At 48.8% G+C, this 16,943-nt stretch overlaps 1 protein-coding gene and 1 long non-coding RNA gene across 2 annotated transcripts in view; both read right to left on the minus strand.

Annotated features, from left to right (window-relative positions):
• The window catches only part of tjap1 (tight junction associated protein 1 (peripheral)), a 28,810-nt gene extending 20,848 nt beyond the window's left edge, over positions 1 to 7,962 (minus strand). The window contains exon 1 of the mRNA XM_056609907.1: positions 7,624 to 7,962. The gene's annotated coding sequence lies outside the window, so the exon portion shown is untranslated. The remainder of the gene's footprint in view (positions 1 to 7,623) is intronic.
• Positions 7,963 to 11,021: 3,059 nt separating this feature from the next.
• Positions 11,022 to 15,285, minus strand: LOC130404740 (uncharacterized). Its single transcript, XR_008904260.1, has 7 exons — positions 13,515 to 15,285; positions 13,404 to 13,435; positions 12,942 to 13,324; positions 12,647 to 12,763; positions 11,854 to 12,387; positions 11,301 to 11,683; positions 11,022 to 11,123 (listed from the first exon to the last, which is right to left on the minus strand). It is a non-coding gene; the product is annotated as an uncharacterized LOC130404740 (long non-coding RNA).
• Between the last annotated feature and the right edge of the window lie 1,658 nt (positions 15,286 to 16,943).

The following is a 16,943-nucleotide window of genomic DNA, read 5'->3' on the forward strand; positions in this document are numbered from 1 at the left end:
TGGGGAGAACCGCGCCTCCATGCTGCTTCTAGGTTCAGCCCCCCCGTCGGCCCCCACCGAGGGCCCCCACCAACCCACGAGGGCCCCCGCTGTTTGCTGAAGGCTGACCCCCCCCCAGCAGGAGAGCCAGGAGCAGGCGGTGTGAGCTCCAATCAATGTTTCCCTTTCACCTGACTAAACCGTATAGCCACAGCGACTGACGGGTTTGATGGTTTGTATTCAGCTGTACTGCGAGGATGTTCTGCTTATTCTGGTTTATCTTCTTTGAGGTTTTTGGCTCAAAGCTGAGCAACTATAACAAACAAACTCCTCTGATCCAGGAGGCCGTCTGCACCCCCCTGACCCTTGTGCTTCCTGTCATTCGCCAGCGTCCAACCACGCGGCGGCTAGCTACCGGAGGACGCTAACAGCTGTTTGCGGCGTCAGCCACGCAGGGCAACAGCCAACTCGTCAGCAGCAGTCCGGGTGAGGCGTCTCGCTCAGGGACACCTCAACACTCTACCTCCTGAGTGTCACGCCGCCCCCATGGTGACACGGTGCGTCAGGTCCCACTAACCAGACACACCGCCCCAGTCTCAACAACCACTTATCCAATAAAGTCAATCAAAACCCTAACCCTTTGATTGCAATCATCTCTCATAATAATAACAACCTCCTATGAGGGCGTCTGCCTGCCGGTAAACGGAGCAGTACCAAATGAACCCGACCTGATGACCGGAGCGCGGCACGATGTTACTTAACCCCGCCCGGGCGCCATGTGACCCGCCCGCCGGCTGCCAGAGACCTGCCGAGAGGAGCGGGAGGGAAACCGGCCAACAGACCACTTCCCCCGGCCAGGAAGCCAGGTGCATGCTGGGTAAAGGCTGTTGCCAAGAACTGCTGACAGGGGATTTTTCTTTCCAGGCAGACTAAAAGCCTGAGTGTTTTCTGTGAATCACCACCATCTTGTGTCAGGAATCTGAGAGAGGAGAGGAGAGGAGGGGGAGGGAGGGAGGAGGGGGGGGGGAGCTTCTTAGTGTAACCTGCTACTCTGCTCTCGGTTACCTTCCCGAGCCCCCCGGCAACGGAGAGAGTTCTTGCCGCTGCGGAAGGCTGGAGCAGGACAACAGTGTACAACCAGTCTCCTACTGGCTGCACACTGGGAGCTGCCCCGTACAACCAGTCTTTTACTGTTGGCCACTGGGAGCTGCCCAGTACAACCAGTCTCCTACTGGCTGCACACTGGGAGCTGCCCCGTACAACCAGTCTTTTACTGTTGGCCACTGGGAGCTGCCCAGTACAACCAGTCTCCTACTGGTGGAATTAGAAGCTATCCAGCACACCCACAGTTTTCTCATGGTTGACACTGGCAGCTGCCCGGTACAACCAGTCTTGTACTAGTGGACCCCCTGTGGTTTTCAGGATCTGTGACGATGTACTGCACAACATTCAAACAATCGCACACAAGAACACACACACACACGTACACCAGCTGGAGGTGGTGCGTTCCCAGGGTTTACGCAACTCATTAGTGTTAATTGATGAGGCTAATGGCGGCAGGTACAAGATGGCTGTTCTGTCTGCGAGGCGCTGCAGTTTGCTGTCTTATCTCTGCTGAGCAGACAAACAGCTCTGGCTTCAGAAGACATCAGGGGGGAGGCGAACATGGGAGGACACGGCAAGACGGCGTGCTACTCTGCATGCTAGCTTACTTAGAATGCTAGGATACTCAGCTTGATAGGGAACTTGGCGTGCTAGGCTACATAGCATGAGGGCACTTAGCATGCGTGGATAAATAAAGTATAAATACAATTTAAAAAACATGGAGGATAAGGACATGGAGGGAGGACCTCGTCATATGAGGGCCGTCGGTCCACCAGGGATTTCACTGGCTGTTTGAACGTTGACCGGACTTCTGTCGTCTTGCGCTCCCAAACGAAGCTCTGCGAGCCCGGGAGTGAAAAACAGCCTTAAAGCAATCAGCGCTGTTTACTGCTTCATCGTCAAAAGACATCAACCGACTGCCCATGGGCAGGGCAGCCCCCCCCATCCATCACCCATACAACCCCTAAATCCCCCCGCCCCGTACCGCGTCCTCCACTCCATGTGGGGGGAGGCCGCACTCTGGTTTAATCTGTTTCCAAAGAGATCTGGACCCCCCCAGGACCCCCAGTATAGTCTACCCCCTATTAGACCCAGGGAGGAGACTATTCCCTTCCTCAAGGAATAGTCCAGCTTTCTGACAAAGCATGAGAAATTCCATCTTCCCTGCAAACATCTGAATAACATGAGCCTCAGGCGAGGTCTGGGCCCTCAGCATTCTGAACTCCAGTCTGATCTCCGGTCCAAGGTCCAGAGATACAGACGACACTGTTGTTATCTGAAGATCTTCTCCACGCCGGAACCATTGCTAGTAGTGGTAAAACACGGCAGTTACTGCTGATAGTAAGGTGCTTTGAAGTGGATAAGAGCAGATAGTGGATAAGAGCAGATAGTGGATAAGAGCAGATAGCTCCGATACCAAGTTAGCTCTGAGTGATAGCAAGGGCAGTATCTCCCATACAGAGGGAGCTAGCAGTAGCATAATAACAGATAGCAGCAAGTGACGTTGTGGAAACACATAGCCTGGGGTGCATGGGGGACTCGTAGAGACGTGACGCCGCACCGAGCGCACAGACACCATTTTGAATCTGCACCTACACCCAATCACGTTTGAGGGTCATTAAAGATGTTAGATTGACGGGCTGCATCGGTATCACCAGTGGGTTCACCAAGCCAGGCTCCTCTACTTGCAGACTCACATCAACTCTGTGCACAGACGGACACTTCGACGTATCACTGTCTTCCTGGAGGGGTGAGACCTGTAATATCAGACGCGTGTGTGCGCGTGCGTGCGCGTGTGCGTGCGTGTGTGTGTGTACTGAGTCATTGCTCTGAATGGATCCTGTGTGTCGGCTGGTGGTTGGGGTGGGGGGGGGAAGAGAGAGGGGCGAGAGAGCGAGCGAGCGAGCCGTAGAATAGCGAACGCTCTCACTGAACCAGAGCTCCGAGGTGTCTCCTCCTGGTGTGTGCGTGTATCTCCAGAGGTAGCGACGCATGCTAGGAATGTATGAACTCAGTGTCTGACGCCGGGAGCACAGCCTCCACCCAGCCCTGACACACACCCCTCCTCTTCATCGCTCCGAGGAGCACAGCCGACACTCAGACTCAGTCTCCTCTTCTCCTTCCTCCTCCTCCTCCTCTCCTAACGAGACACATCTCCTCGTCTCCTACCTCCTCTTCTCCCCTACCTCCCCGAAACGTCTCCCCCTCTCGTACCTACTTTCCTTCTCTCCTCCCATCCAGACCTTGACACGTCTTCTCCGCAGTCCATTTCACCACAGAAACGTTCTGCTTCCAACCAATCATCTGTCCACATATCGACGAATTATCAATGTTTCTATTATTAATGCGTCCTAGGGCTGTTGAGATACATTTACGAGGCTGATGGTCAGCACACCAAGGTCCACCAACTGACAGACTTACCAACTTGACCAACAGACCAACAGACAGCAGATCGAGCATCAGACTTCTCCTGAAGGGATAACTTGAAGAGCCCATGAGGCTTGGTCGACAGACAGCCTATCTTGCTTGTGTGCTGACAAACACAGACAGGATGTCTCTGTTTGTTGTTGGTCTGCGATCTGATTGGCTGGCTGAAGCACTGCTTACTTTCAGAGCTCTGGATCAGACAGTGTTATTAGGCCTACAGGCTAGAAGGGTCCTCCATCCACTACCACACAGATAGATAAAAACAAGCCTTTTGGAGGAAGTTGAGGACACTAGATTAGTGTTCAACAGTGAGAATGGAGTGTGAATTCTGAAGAGAATCTTTGACTCTTTCAGTGACAGTCTGTAGAACAGTAACATGGGTTATTCTTCACCGAGATAACAATACTCACTGGAACCATTAACCAGATTTAAGTACCCAGTGAACTCAACCATCAGGATCTTACAACACATCATATTTGAGCAAATTTGAAAAGGAAAAATTGTGAAAATTAATTGAGTATCATATGAGATATTCAACATGTACGGCTCAGAAAGCCAATCCAGTATCAGCCAGTAGACTTTTCTACTCATGTTTTCTCCTCCACCTCTAATGGCGGTACACTGGTACCAGAGGGGCTTCGGGGGAGTCGATGCATCAGACTTTAGACCACAGTGTCAAGAACATTGCATCCCACGCACATCGACTATTGCTGGGTTCCTGATTGACATGTGAATGAACGGTGGGATTGAAACAAAGGCTTTTTGGTGAGCTTTATTCTGCCAGTAAAGCCTAGGGGGCAATCCATGACTCCCACAGATCACTCTCGGCTCCACCAAAGAACCACACCGTTTACAGCCTCAACACCACATCATGCCTGCATCCTTCTCCATGCATTTTTTTTTACAAATCACAGATGTTGTGGTGAGCGTGTGTAATCAAGGGTAATTCCTGTTAATTAGCCATGTTGTGTGGACAACCCAATCAGACAACATGGTTCTCTGATAAGATGCTAGCCCTGTAGCACACAGCTGGGAGGGCTGGCTTGATATCTTCTGAAGGAACACGTTGCCTCACATCTAAATGATCAGAAACTCTCGCTGTCGCTTCCATTAAATAACTGTGCGCAATACTTTATTTCCGAAGGATGTGTCTGCTCTTTATATTTTGCTCTCAATGTCAAAATGTTAGTGCACAGCCATGGAGAACTCATTAAAATCACAGGAAACAAGGCGGGACTACACCCCATGGTGTCCGGGCCAGGCTCTGCTGTCACACAGTAGGACTGCTGGACCAGAGGTTCTGCCTTAACACAGTAGGACTGCTGGACCAGAGGTTCTGCCTTAACACAGTAGGACTGATGGACCAGAGGTTCTGCCTTAACACAGTAGGACTGCTGGACCAGAGGTTCTGCCTTAACACAGTAGAACTGCTGGACCAGAGGTTCTGCCTTAACACAGTAGGACTGCTGGACCAGAGGTTCTGCCTTAACACAGTAGGACTGATGGACCAGAGGTTCTGCTGTAACACAGTAGGACTGCTGGACCAGAGGTTCTGCCTTAACACAGTAGGACTGCTGGACCAGAGGTTCTGCCTTAACACAGTAGGACTGCTGGACCAGAGGTTCTGCCTTAACACAGTAGGACTGCTGGACCAGAGGTTCTGCCTTAACACAGTAGGACTGATGGACCAGAGGTTCTGCCTTAACACAGTAGGATTGATGGACCAGTTTCTGCCTTAACACAGTATGACTGCTTGACAATAGGTTCTGCTGCTGTAACACAGAAGGACTGCTAGATCCAAGATTACCTCAATGGTTACCTGAAGTAGAAAATGCACTGGTGGACCTGTTCGCTTCGGACTAGAGTCTTCAGCTTGGGGATGCAACTTAGGAAGACCTTGTTTGAGAGCTTCCGAGTCAGGAATAGAACCTGATTTCTTAAAAGGTTCTGATTATGTGATGCTTCCTGCACCACTGACATGGACAGATGATAAACTGTTTTATTGGCTTGCTGAAATTGTAAAGCAAGGCATTAACATCGACAGGGTGTAGGGTTGATTCCCACTGGGGCAACTCCTGCTTTGCACTATGTGTATGCACTCAATAATTCACTTTGGATAAAAGCATCCACCTAATCGCATTATATAGTACACACAGAAAGAGCCAGTGAAAACCAGCCATGAGTCAACAAAACACTGGCCTGCATTATGTATGCACATATATGAATCAAATCTTCTGTTCTGCACCTCTATAAAGCTACACTGGAGACTTAACTCATTGGCAGTTCCACGACAGGACAAACCTTTGTTTGGGTAAAATTCCCCAACCCCTATGTGTTGTGGTCTTTACAGATGTAAGTATGTGTCGAGGTAGGTCAGATGCTGTGGGGAGCTGCGGGTTATCCTGGTATCTGCTGACCCAGAGTCATTTAAAGGAAGTGAGATTTGGAGATTTAGGGAAGAGTTTGGATAACATGACCTCAGAAATCCTGAGGCAGCCATTTGATTTGATGAGTTTTGAAAATCTGTACTTTGCTGTAAACGGATACGTTTAGTGGAATCTGAACTCAGACCTGACTAACTATCCGTCTCATTTTTATTGTTTCATAGTTAGTTACAAGAGGAAGTCAATAGGCGAGCCTAATGTGCAATATTTACACTTTCCCAATATTAGTCACACAACACGTCACTTCCTGTCAAACTGTGGGACGGTAACACACACACGTACGTCAAAGTTTGAGTGGGTTGTTGAACACACAACAGGCATTAAGGAGCCCAGACGACTGAACAGACTTCTAATGTGTATCCACGTTATGAATAACGGCTCTGGCATCTGAACAGAAAGGTGACATTAACACATCGCGTGGGGAAATGAGGAGAGAACATTATCGTACTGTACCCAATGCGTGCTCCCGTCTCTCACTGCGACGCGGGGACAGCCAGGAAAATAACCGACATCATCATCCGCATCATCAACATTCCATATCACCTCCTCTTTCACGTGTACACACACACACACACACACACACACACACACACACACACACACACACACACACACACACACGGTACATCTCTCTCACACACGGTTCATCTTTCTCTCACACAGACACACACACACACACACACACAGCATCTCTCTCCCACACACAAAAACACACACACGGCGCATCTCTCTCCCAGACACAAAAACACAAACACACACACACACACACGGTACATCTCTCTCACAGACACAGACACGGTACATCTCTCTCACACAAACACGGTACATGTCTCATACACACATACGGATCTCACACACACACACGGTACAGCTCTCACACACACGGAGGGCTGGGCTCTTCAACGTAACTAGCGCCGTTGTGTAAAAGTAATTCCCTGATCCGGGCTGAACACTCTTGGCTATGAGTAGGGATCGGTGTGAGCAGATTGCAGAGAAGCTTTGGCAAACCTCGATAAATGCCCAGCAGCCGCAGCGGAGGGTATATATACCGACAGAGAGGCGAGGTGCCGCCGGTGTTACTGTACATACTAGTGACATACCAGTAATCTGCTCTCATCTGCTGACACCGATACAGGCTCCATTTAGTAAGAAATGACATTTCGGAGTTGATCGCCTCCCGATCGTCGATGTGTCGATAGTGGAGCCTGCGGCAATGTCAGATCCCATCGACATCATGTACCAGCCCGGGTCCGACCCTATCTAGACCATGTTTCAGCCCGGGTACGACCCCATCTACACCATGAACAAGCACAGGTCTGACCCCATCTACACCATGTACCAGCCCGGGTCCGACCCCATCTACACCATGAACACGCCCGGGTCCGACCCCATCTACACCATGAACACGCCCGGGTCCGACCCCATCTACATCATGTACCAGCCCGGGCTAGGTGCTTCACCATCAACCTGTACACACACATCCACCTATCTGACACACTTCAACATGATACTGACACATCCCCGTTCAATCTGCTGCCTGTACACCAGTAGTAGCGTCTGGCTGGTTTGCTGGCCGTGGACATGGCCCAGTCCGACCCAGGTGCAGCGAACTGTCCAGCATGAGATCAAACACCGCGGACTACGGGCAGCACCCCGGGTCGTGTCTCACCTCGGCGGGTCTAGGCTGGTGACGCTGGCCGGGGCTGGATCAGGTAATCCCCCGGAAATGTGTGCCAGCGGGCGGACTGTCGTCACAAACTTTATCCGCTCCACTCAGGACGGAGTCCGCATGAACCTCCCGACACTCTGTCGGTAGTGAGACACTCGGTGGTGAGACTCACTCCGCCGGGCTGGATCACTCCTCCCGTTCCGTCCGCGGGGCGCTAAGCTCGGCTGGAACTTGTGGAATATTCCGCTACTCGCTACTGGAAAATCTGATCCTGGAGCCGCTGGTCGCATAGAGTTGATCTCCTGCACTCCTCCTCCGCCTCCTCTGTCGCCATCTTTACCCGCGGGGCATGATGGGTAATCCTCAGGAATCCCCGCGCAGTGCGCGTCGTGCGCGTGCTGACGTCCGGCGCGAGGAGGGGCCGTCAGGTGGCTCTGGTTTCCCGGGTCTCGTTGGAGGCTAGTCTGTCAAACTTCAGTGCTACACAATAAAAGTCCCAGTCCCAAAGGAACCGAGTAAACCGAGTACCAATCTCTGAGCAGAAAAAGCCTCCACCTGCCCCTTATGTAGGTGACCGTTTCACACCGATTTATTTTCCCCAACCTGAGGAAAACCGTTCGGCTTTAGGTCAACGTTAGGATTTAATATGGGGATTAGGTGTGGAACCATGTAGCTGCTATATGCAGAGACACAGGAAACAAAGGGAAATCCACAAATCATACCTGGAGACAAGTATGGAGTATGGCCATCCTACAAGGTTAGAATAGGACAGAATAGAATAGATCCTTCTGCTCTAGTCTAGAGTCTTTAACGATTACGAAATTTGATGGCATTTTGCTTCCAATATGTCTAATGTGTGGATCAGAGAAGGTGATATTGAGCATATGTGCTCTAAATATAACAAGCAACATACTCTAATACCCCCAAACAGTCATCGTTGTAGGCAGGTCTGTAGTCTGAGCCAACATGGAGCCAGACTCGACAAGGCTGAATGATTCCAGAAGGAACATGAAATGACATGCAGATGTAAACATGCCAGGGAATGGCTGCCGTGCATGAAAACCACACAGATGTTCTGACAAACTGAGAAGCAGGAGTCGGTGAGAGCACGAGTGAAGGCGGAGAGGACAGCTTGTGTTTTCAGTCAATATTACTAGTTTCTCTCGGGTGTTCTTACTGTAGATCAAAGCTACTTCTGCGGCATGGCACAGAGAACGAGACAGAACAGGATTCAAAGGACGACGGAGGGAGCCGACGACAGGACAGCAGCACACGGTGACGCAGGGCGAGTTGAGACAGGACAAGTAGATAAGAGACAGACAGCAGAGACATTGGACTGGTCTTTGTAAAGGGGACAGGGGATGGGGGGGGGGATGTCACTCCAACCATCCCCATTGGAGGTCATTTCTTAAACCACATTAACCAACCGTTGTTTCCGTTCCTTGAGCTACTCTGCTGCCCATCCAGTGTTTGGGTTCTGGTGGTGGGATGCATGAGTTCTGTTCTTAGAAACACTGATCCAGCGCTAACGTTTATGGTTTGCTTTGACAAGATACAGCAGACTGCTGGGAGGAGAGGGATTACAAACGATATTCTAATGTCATTTTATGTCCTCTTGGAAAAGTCTGGCTGTAAAAATGAACATCTGGAAACTATCAGACTAGTGTCTTGAAAAAAGGATAACTAAATAAGGATTATAGCAAACGTATTGATAAATGCCATGCAAGTTGGTACAGAAAATTTAGCCATTTGGAAACCGTCTAAAAGTTATAAAACCTGCTCCACACAAAAGGCTCAATGTGACACCAGAATGGACCATCTGGGATAGATTAGGTGGGTCTTGCTCCCAGTACCAGGGTTCAGAGGCGACAGTTTGCTGTGAGGTTAAACGAGAAGGCTCCAGTCTCACATTCACTCTAGATAACCATGACACGCCGTGGCTACGTTAGTTATGTGGGACAACGTAGAGGCAGCCTTAAAGACCATCTGCAGGGAACACTAGTGCCCATGAGGGAATGTCTGAATGGGAATGTAGAGATGGTGAATAAAAAAGTCAATGACATCAAATTAAGGAATCAGAGATGATTTTATTCTGAATTCTTCAAGAGTTACAATGATCACCCTGCCAAGAAACAAAAAGCCAAAACATTTAAAGTTGTCTCTGGATGAAGTAAATCAGTGTAATCCCAGTGAATGTGTGATTCTAGAGGTGTAAGGAGTACAATAGATGGGTTTGGTACACATGGGTGTATACAGGTGTGTCGTTGGATCCCAGGGTCGTCATGCTGGGGCGGAGGTCACTGCTCCAGTAGACTTGTTTGGGTCGACAACAGGAGCTTTAAATACCAAACAAAGATGTTTTAATGGGTTGTCACCGGTGTAACAGAATCAAGAATTAGTGCCATGACAAGTACAAGCCAGTGAAGCCGTTTCCAGGAAGGACTATAGACCGGGCCCATCCCTCCCCTGGTTCTAGACCGGCCCCATCTCTTACCTGGTTCTCTGCACCGTCTGTTGCAGGACAGACCGAGGGACACGTTAGGCTTTAGGGTTAGCTAGTTTAATATTGGTAAGCTAGTTTAATATTGTGAAGTGATTAAGGATAATTAAGGATGTTTTAAATGGTACGGTTTTGGGTTAAGTTTAGGTCCTAGGTTACCGATGGTTACGTTTAGGTCCTAGGTTAGGCTGAGGGGTTAGATGGTTTAAGTCTAGTTTAGGTTGAGGGGTTAGATGGTTTAAGGCTAGTTTAGGTTGAGGGGTTAGATGGTTTAAGTCTAGTTTAGGTTGAGGGGTTAGATGGTTTAAGGCTAGTTTAGGTTGAGGGGTTAGATGGTTTAAGGCTAGTTTAGGTTGAGGGGTTAGATGGTTTAAGTCTAGTTTAGGTTGAGGGGTTAGATGGTTTAAGTCTAGTTTAGGTGGTCTAGGTCTAGGGTTAGTTGCCAGCGGTGTCCCTCTACTCCTGTCTGCTGTCGGCCACCAGGTCGTCCGTCCTCTTAAAGATGAAGAAACTTTGAGCCCTGAGGCAGAAATAATAACGTGCTGGTTAGGGTTAGTGCATGCTTAAACAATGATAAAGAAGGCCATGAAAGAGCATGATGGACAGCAACCCGTGCAGCATTAGAAAACTCACTAGAACCTTTACTTCTTGGTCATAAGAACAGTGATGGACAACATTTGTCACAGTAGATTTGTCAAACTTGACAGAGCTTCGTGAAGTCCCTTCATAACGCAGAAAGTACGGTTTAAGATGGATCTGGTGTCTAAACATAATCCAGACTAGAAGCCTCTCACCAGGGTCCATGTCCACAAGCTGCTGTGCTGCTCCTGGTCCAGCCACCGGTCCAGGTCCAGGTTGAGGTCCAGCCACCGCCCCTGGTCGGGTCGAGGTCCAGCCACCGCCCCTGGTCCAGCCACCGCCCCTGGTCCGGGTCAAGGTCCAGCCAGCGCCCCTGGTCCATTCACCGTCCCTGGTCCGGGTCGAGGTCCAGCCACCGCCCCTGGTGTTTAGACAAGGCTGTTCAGGAGATGCTCTTGGGGATTTTGGAAACACAACAGCACGATTCCTTGCCTTCTTCCTCATCATGCCGCCTATTCTGGAAGACGGGTTAACATTTACTGATCCCACCCCAAGTTATGATCAGTTAGTATTGAACCATGAAGCCATATGAGTTTACCCTTGTCGTAGGAGGAGCTAGCTCTCTTCCTGGGAGCAGTCACCAGATGAACGCCCACCTCATCGGTCACGTCTGAAAGTTAAAACACCAGTCAGGATCAAACACCAAGTCACCAGTACAGAGCCCTCCTGAAGCCACAACCAGTGAAAGAATAAACACCAAGACACCAGTACAGAGACAGAAGATCTAACACCAAGTCACCAGTACAGAGTGCTGTCATGGGTCAAACTAAATTTGACCAAGAAAGAAATTAAAAGGATGAAATTAAAAGGATGTTATCCTCCGCATCTGTAGACCAGATCTTCCTGTCTTCAACATCTGGACGCCTCCCGGTCCTCCACATCTGGAGCCCTCCAGGCCCTCTTCCACCCACAGCTCCAGTCCTGGATTGCAGAAGAGGGACAGAACAAAGATATGTTTTAATGGGTCGTCAGCGGTGTAACAGAAGCAAGAATTAGTGCCATGACAAGTACAAGTCAGTGAAGCCGTTTCCAGGAAGGACTATAGGCCGAGCCCATCCCTCCCCTGGTTCTAGACCGGCCCCATCTCTTACCTGGTTCTCTGCACCGTCTGTTGCAGGACAGACCGAGGGACACGTTAGGCTTTAGGGTAAGCTAGTTTAATATTGCGAAGTGATTAAGGATAATTAAGGATGTTTTAATTGGTACGGTTTAGGGTTAAGTTTAGGCTCTAGGTTACCGATGGTTAAGTTTAGGTACTAGGTTAGGCTGAGGGGTTAGATGGTTTAAGTCAAGTTTAGGTTGAGGGGTTAGATGGTTTAAGTCTAGTTTAGGTTGAGGGGTTGGATGGTTTAAGTCTAGTTTAGGTTGAGGGGATATATGGTTTAAGTCTAGTTTAGGTTGAGGGGTTGGATGGTTTAAGTCTAGTTTAGGTTGAGGGGTTAGATGGTTTAAGGCTAGTTTAGGTTGAGGGGTTAGATGGTTTAAGTCTAGTTTAGGTTGAGGGGTTAGATGGTTTAAGTCTAGTTTAGGTGGTCTAGGGTTAGTTGCCAGCGGTGTCCCTCTACTCCCGTCTGCTGTCGGCCACCAGGTCGTCCGTCCTCTTAAAGATGAAGAAACTTTGAGCCCTGAGGCAGAAATAATAACGTGATGGTTAGGGTAAGTGCATGCTTAAACAATGATAAAGAAGGCCATGAAAGAGCATGATGGACAGCAACCCGTGCAGCATTAGAAAACTCACTAGAACCTTTTCTTGGTCATAAGAACAGTGATGGACAACATTTGTCAAACTTGACTGAGATCTTCTTGAAGTTCCTTCATAACGCAGAAAGTACGGTTTAAGATGGATCTGGTGTCTAAACATAATCCAGACTAGAAGCCTCTCACCAGGGTCCACGTCCACGTCTTCAAGCTGCTGTGCTGCTCCTGGTCCAGGTCGAGGTCCAGCCACCGCCCCTGGTCCAGCCACCGTCCCTGGTCCGGGTCAAGGTCCAGCCACCGCCCCTGGTGTTTAGACAAGGCTGTTCAGGAGATGCTCTTGGGGATTTTGGAAACACAACAGCACGATTCCTTGCCTTCTTCCTCATCATGCCGCCTATTCTGGAAGGCGGGTTAACATTTACTGATCACACCCCAAGTTACTGATCAGTTAGTATTGAACCATGAAGCCATCCAAGTTTACCCTTGCTGTAGGAGGAGCTAGCCCTCTTCCTGGGAGCAGTCACCAGATGAACGCCCACCTCATCGGCCACGTCTGAAAGTTAAAACACCAGTCAGGATCAAACACCAAGTCACCAGTACAGAGCCCTCCTGAAGCCACAACCAGTGAAAGAATAAACACCAAGACACCAGTACAGAGACAGAAGATCTAACACCAAGTCACCAGTACAGAGTGCTGTCATGGGTCAAACTAAATTTGACCAAGAAAGAAATTAAAAGGATGAAATTAAAAGGATGTTATCCTCCGCATCTGTAGAACAGATCTTCCTGTCTTCAACATCTGGACGCCTCCTGGTCCTCCACATCTGGAGCCCTCCAGGCCCTCTTCCACCCACAGCTCCAGTCCTGGATTGCAGAAGATCAAATGGATTAACAAACCCTGCAGAACACGAGTCAAAGAGCTCTGCTTGGAGGCTGCCTCTACCTTCAGGACCGTCCATTGTAGTCATCAGAACACTGGTGGAAAGAAAAAAATAACAGTCAAGTAAATGATCAACTGTTCCTTTTTAAACTTTTCATAAACGTATTAACTCACCATTAGGAAGGCCAGCCTGACTTGAATCTAGCGAGATGGTTGTTGGGGAATCCTGACAACACAAGAAAAAAAAACACATTGTGAAAACATCCCATCAAAGCTCCAGGGTCTCAATGAATTGGGAAGAAAAGTGGTAAACTTCACTTGCCTTTGGTGGTGTTTGTAAAAATCGCCCAATCTCTTCAGAGGGCCTTGGTTAATACAAATTCAAAATATATCAATGCAGAAATTCGTCAAGGAAATTTGTGTGGATGACTCAAAGATTATCCATTGGATTGGCAAATGGAGCACTGGACAAAAAGGAACCACAGACTACAACCACACTGCATAGAACCCCATCACACTGCACATAACGCCTTTACAAAGACAATAGAACCAGACTGAGCAGAATAGAACAACTGCACAGAATCCCGTCACACAGACAATAGGACCACACTGCACTGAAAAAAAATAGAACCACACTGCACAGAAAAAATTAGAACCACACTGCACAGAAAAAAAATAGAACCACACTGCATCAAAACCAATTATACAGAATAGAACCACACTGCACAGAACCACACTGCACCGACGAAGCAGAACCCCACTGCACAGGCGCACCAGTAGGGTGGGCCAACATGTATCGGACACAACATGGGAAACATAAGGCGTACATCGGAGTTGTATAAAAATCCTCCAATCTCTTCAGATGACCTTGGTAAAATACACAAATTCTAAATATATCAACGCAAAAATTCGTCAAGGAAATTTGTATGTTTGACTCAAGGAGATTATCCATTGGATTGGCAAATGGAGAACTGGACAAAAAGGAACCCAGAATACAACCACACTGCACAGAACCCCATCACACTGCACAGAACGCCATTACACAGAGAATAGAACCACACTGAGCAGAATAGAACCACTGCGCAGAATCCCATCACATAGACAATAGAACCACAATGCACAGAACCACACGATAGACGAAACGGAACCAGAACCACCCTGCACAGACGAAACAGAACCACACTGCACGGACGAAGCAGAACCACACTGCACGGACGAAGCAGAACCACACTGCACGGACGAAGCAGAACCACACTGCACGGAAACCAGTAGGGTGGGCCAACATACATTGGACACAACATGGGAAACATTAGGCGTACATTGGAGTTGTGCATCATGTCTCGAGATCAGAGCGTTGTACCAAACGTGAATCCCGTCAAACGGTGGGCAATGCAGTTCATGGTGTGCATTTTTAAAGAAAACCCGTGTCAATGAGCCTCTGTGGGATTCTGCCAAACGTGACAGACCTCACAAGAAACATTTTCCCTTCAAACTACTCAGTGCGTGATAAAGTTTTCCCTAAATGTTTGCAGGTTCTGTTGTACACCCTATTAATCGATTTTTGTTGACAGTTTTCTCATCATCTTGGCCAGTTCTGCGAACATTGGCCACCCTTTCAATCCACCATAATTGCCCATTTTTTTGGTTTCATTTTGTTGCGAAAGGTGACCAGAGGCAGTCAGTTAACCAGTCCACCCCAGTCAATAGCCTACAGCCCAGGTACACAAACCCAGTTAGGGACTTCCCTGAAGCAGACCCACCAGTACTCACTGCGGGGTCATCGGAGGCTCTCCGTTGGTGGCCACGGTGTCCGGATTGTTAAAACAAAACACAAAAAGACAAGAGCAGATCTTCTTGGAAACGACGAAATAAACGAAACGCAGTCCAGCTTGCTTGCTATGCTAACCCCAAGTTTCGCCGAACGACGCACAGAAGCAACCAGACCGCATACGTATGCGTTAATATAGAGGAGACTTTTATTGAGCACTAATGAGAACGTGCTTGTGATTGGCTGAGAGGCTACGGTATAGTTAAAGTCGCTGATTTCAAAACTCAAAACTCACCTGTTCAGAGTTCACCTCGACTCTGCATAGCTACCCAGCCCCTTCCGGCCACCATTGTATGTTGTACGTCCTGGCACTTAATGTACGCACTTATTGTACACACTTAATCTACATTTCACTTATTTATACTTAATTGTGTAACATCTGCAGTAGCTGCTGGCATTGCTGTACACGGGGAATAGGTAGTAGGTAGTACTTGCACTTGGCTCTATGAACATCTTTACTGTACTGACAGTGATATATTGTTTCGCTTCTTATGACAAATGTAGTTATTGTAAGTCGCTTTGGATAAAAGCGTCTGCTAAATGCCCTAAATGTAAGTGATTTATGGTAGGCCGCCATAAAGTATCATTTTTTAAAGAATATATTATTTCATATCCGGATTCAGATTAAGGCCAAACCTTTCCCATCCTCATAATGTCTGCAATCCGGTTATAGGTCTGAATGCATCTGATGACAATAGTATCAAACATCTTGAGCCAGTCAGTAATCAAAGGGAACGTGTTGATGGTCTTACTGAAATGGTATGTGTGGTTTAAGGTTCCTGAACGTTATGTCTGGAACATGTGACGCCTTAGCAGACATCTGACAAATAACATATTAAATAAACTAAGATGACAGCTCCCACACCTCCCTCCAAAAATGACTCCTATATTCTCCTCCTCCCTTGTCTCCTCCTCCCCCTTGTCTCCTCCCCCCCCCTCCTAGTGTGTGTGTGGGTAACTCCTCCTGGCTACTGAGTCTGAGTTCTCCTCCTCTCGGAGGGATATAGAGACGAGGACATCGGCGGAACAGACGGGCCGCTGTCCTCACACAGACTCCCCCTCCTCCCCCCTCCCCCCCAACCCTCCCCCCCCCGAGCTGGGCTTCTGCATGCTAATGCTAATGTCAGTATGCTCCATCTGTGGGTCTGTGGGGGTGCAGGTGGGATGCCCTCGCCCCCCCCCCCTCTCACCTGCACCCCCCCTCACCGCAGACAGGAGGAATGTTCTCCAGAGGGTAAAAGGACACAGAAGAGACACAAACAACATTGTTGACTTCCCCTCCTCCTCCTCTGCTCCTCCCCTCCCCTCCTCTCACCACCTCTTCATTACTCTGCTCTTTGCTCTCCCCTCCTCCTCCTCGCTTCCCTCCTCGTTCCTCATGTCCTCTTTAATCCTCCTCTCTCCTTTCCTTTCTATTGTCCTCTTTTCCACCTCCTCATCTCTCCCTCCTCCTCTCTCCTCATCTCTCCTCCTTATCTCTCCTCCTCTCTCTCTCTCCTACTCCTTATCTCTCCTCCTCTCTCTCTCTCCTCCTCCTAATCTCTCTCTCTTCACCTCTCCTCCTCCTCTCCACTTTCCTCCTCCATTGGAAGGTAAAGAGAGTTTATAGTCTGAGAACATCAAACTGAATACTGAAGACGATTGAGTTTGTGTGTGTGTGTGTGTGTGTGTGTGTGTGTGTGTGTGTGTGTGTGTGTGTGTGTGTGTGTGTGTGTGTGTGTGTGTGTGTGTGTGTGTGTGTGTGTGTGTGTGTGTGTGTGTGTGTGTGTGTGTGT

Source organism: Gadus chalcogrammus, chromosome 15 (genome assembly GCF_026213295.1).
Source record: "Gadus chalcogrammus isolate NIFS_2021 chromosome 15, NIFS_Gcha_1.0, whole genome shotgun sequence".
Classification (NCBI taxonomy): Eukaryota; Metazoa; Chordata; class Actinopteri; order Gadiformes; family Gadidae; genus Gadus; species Gadus chalcogrammus.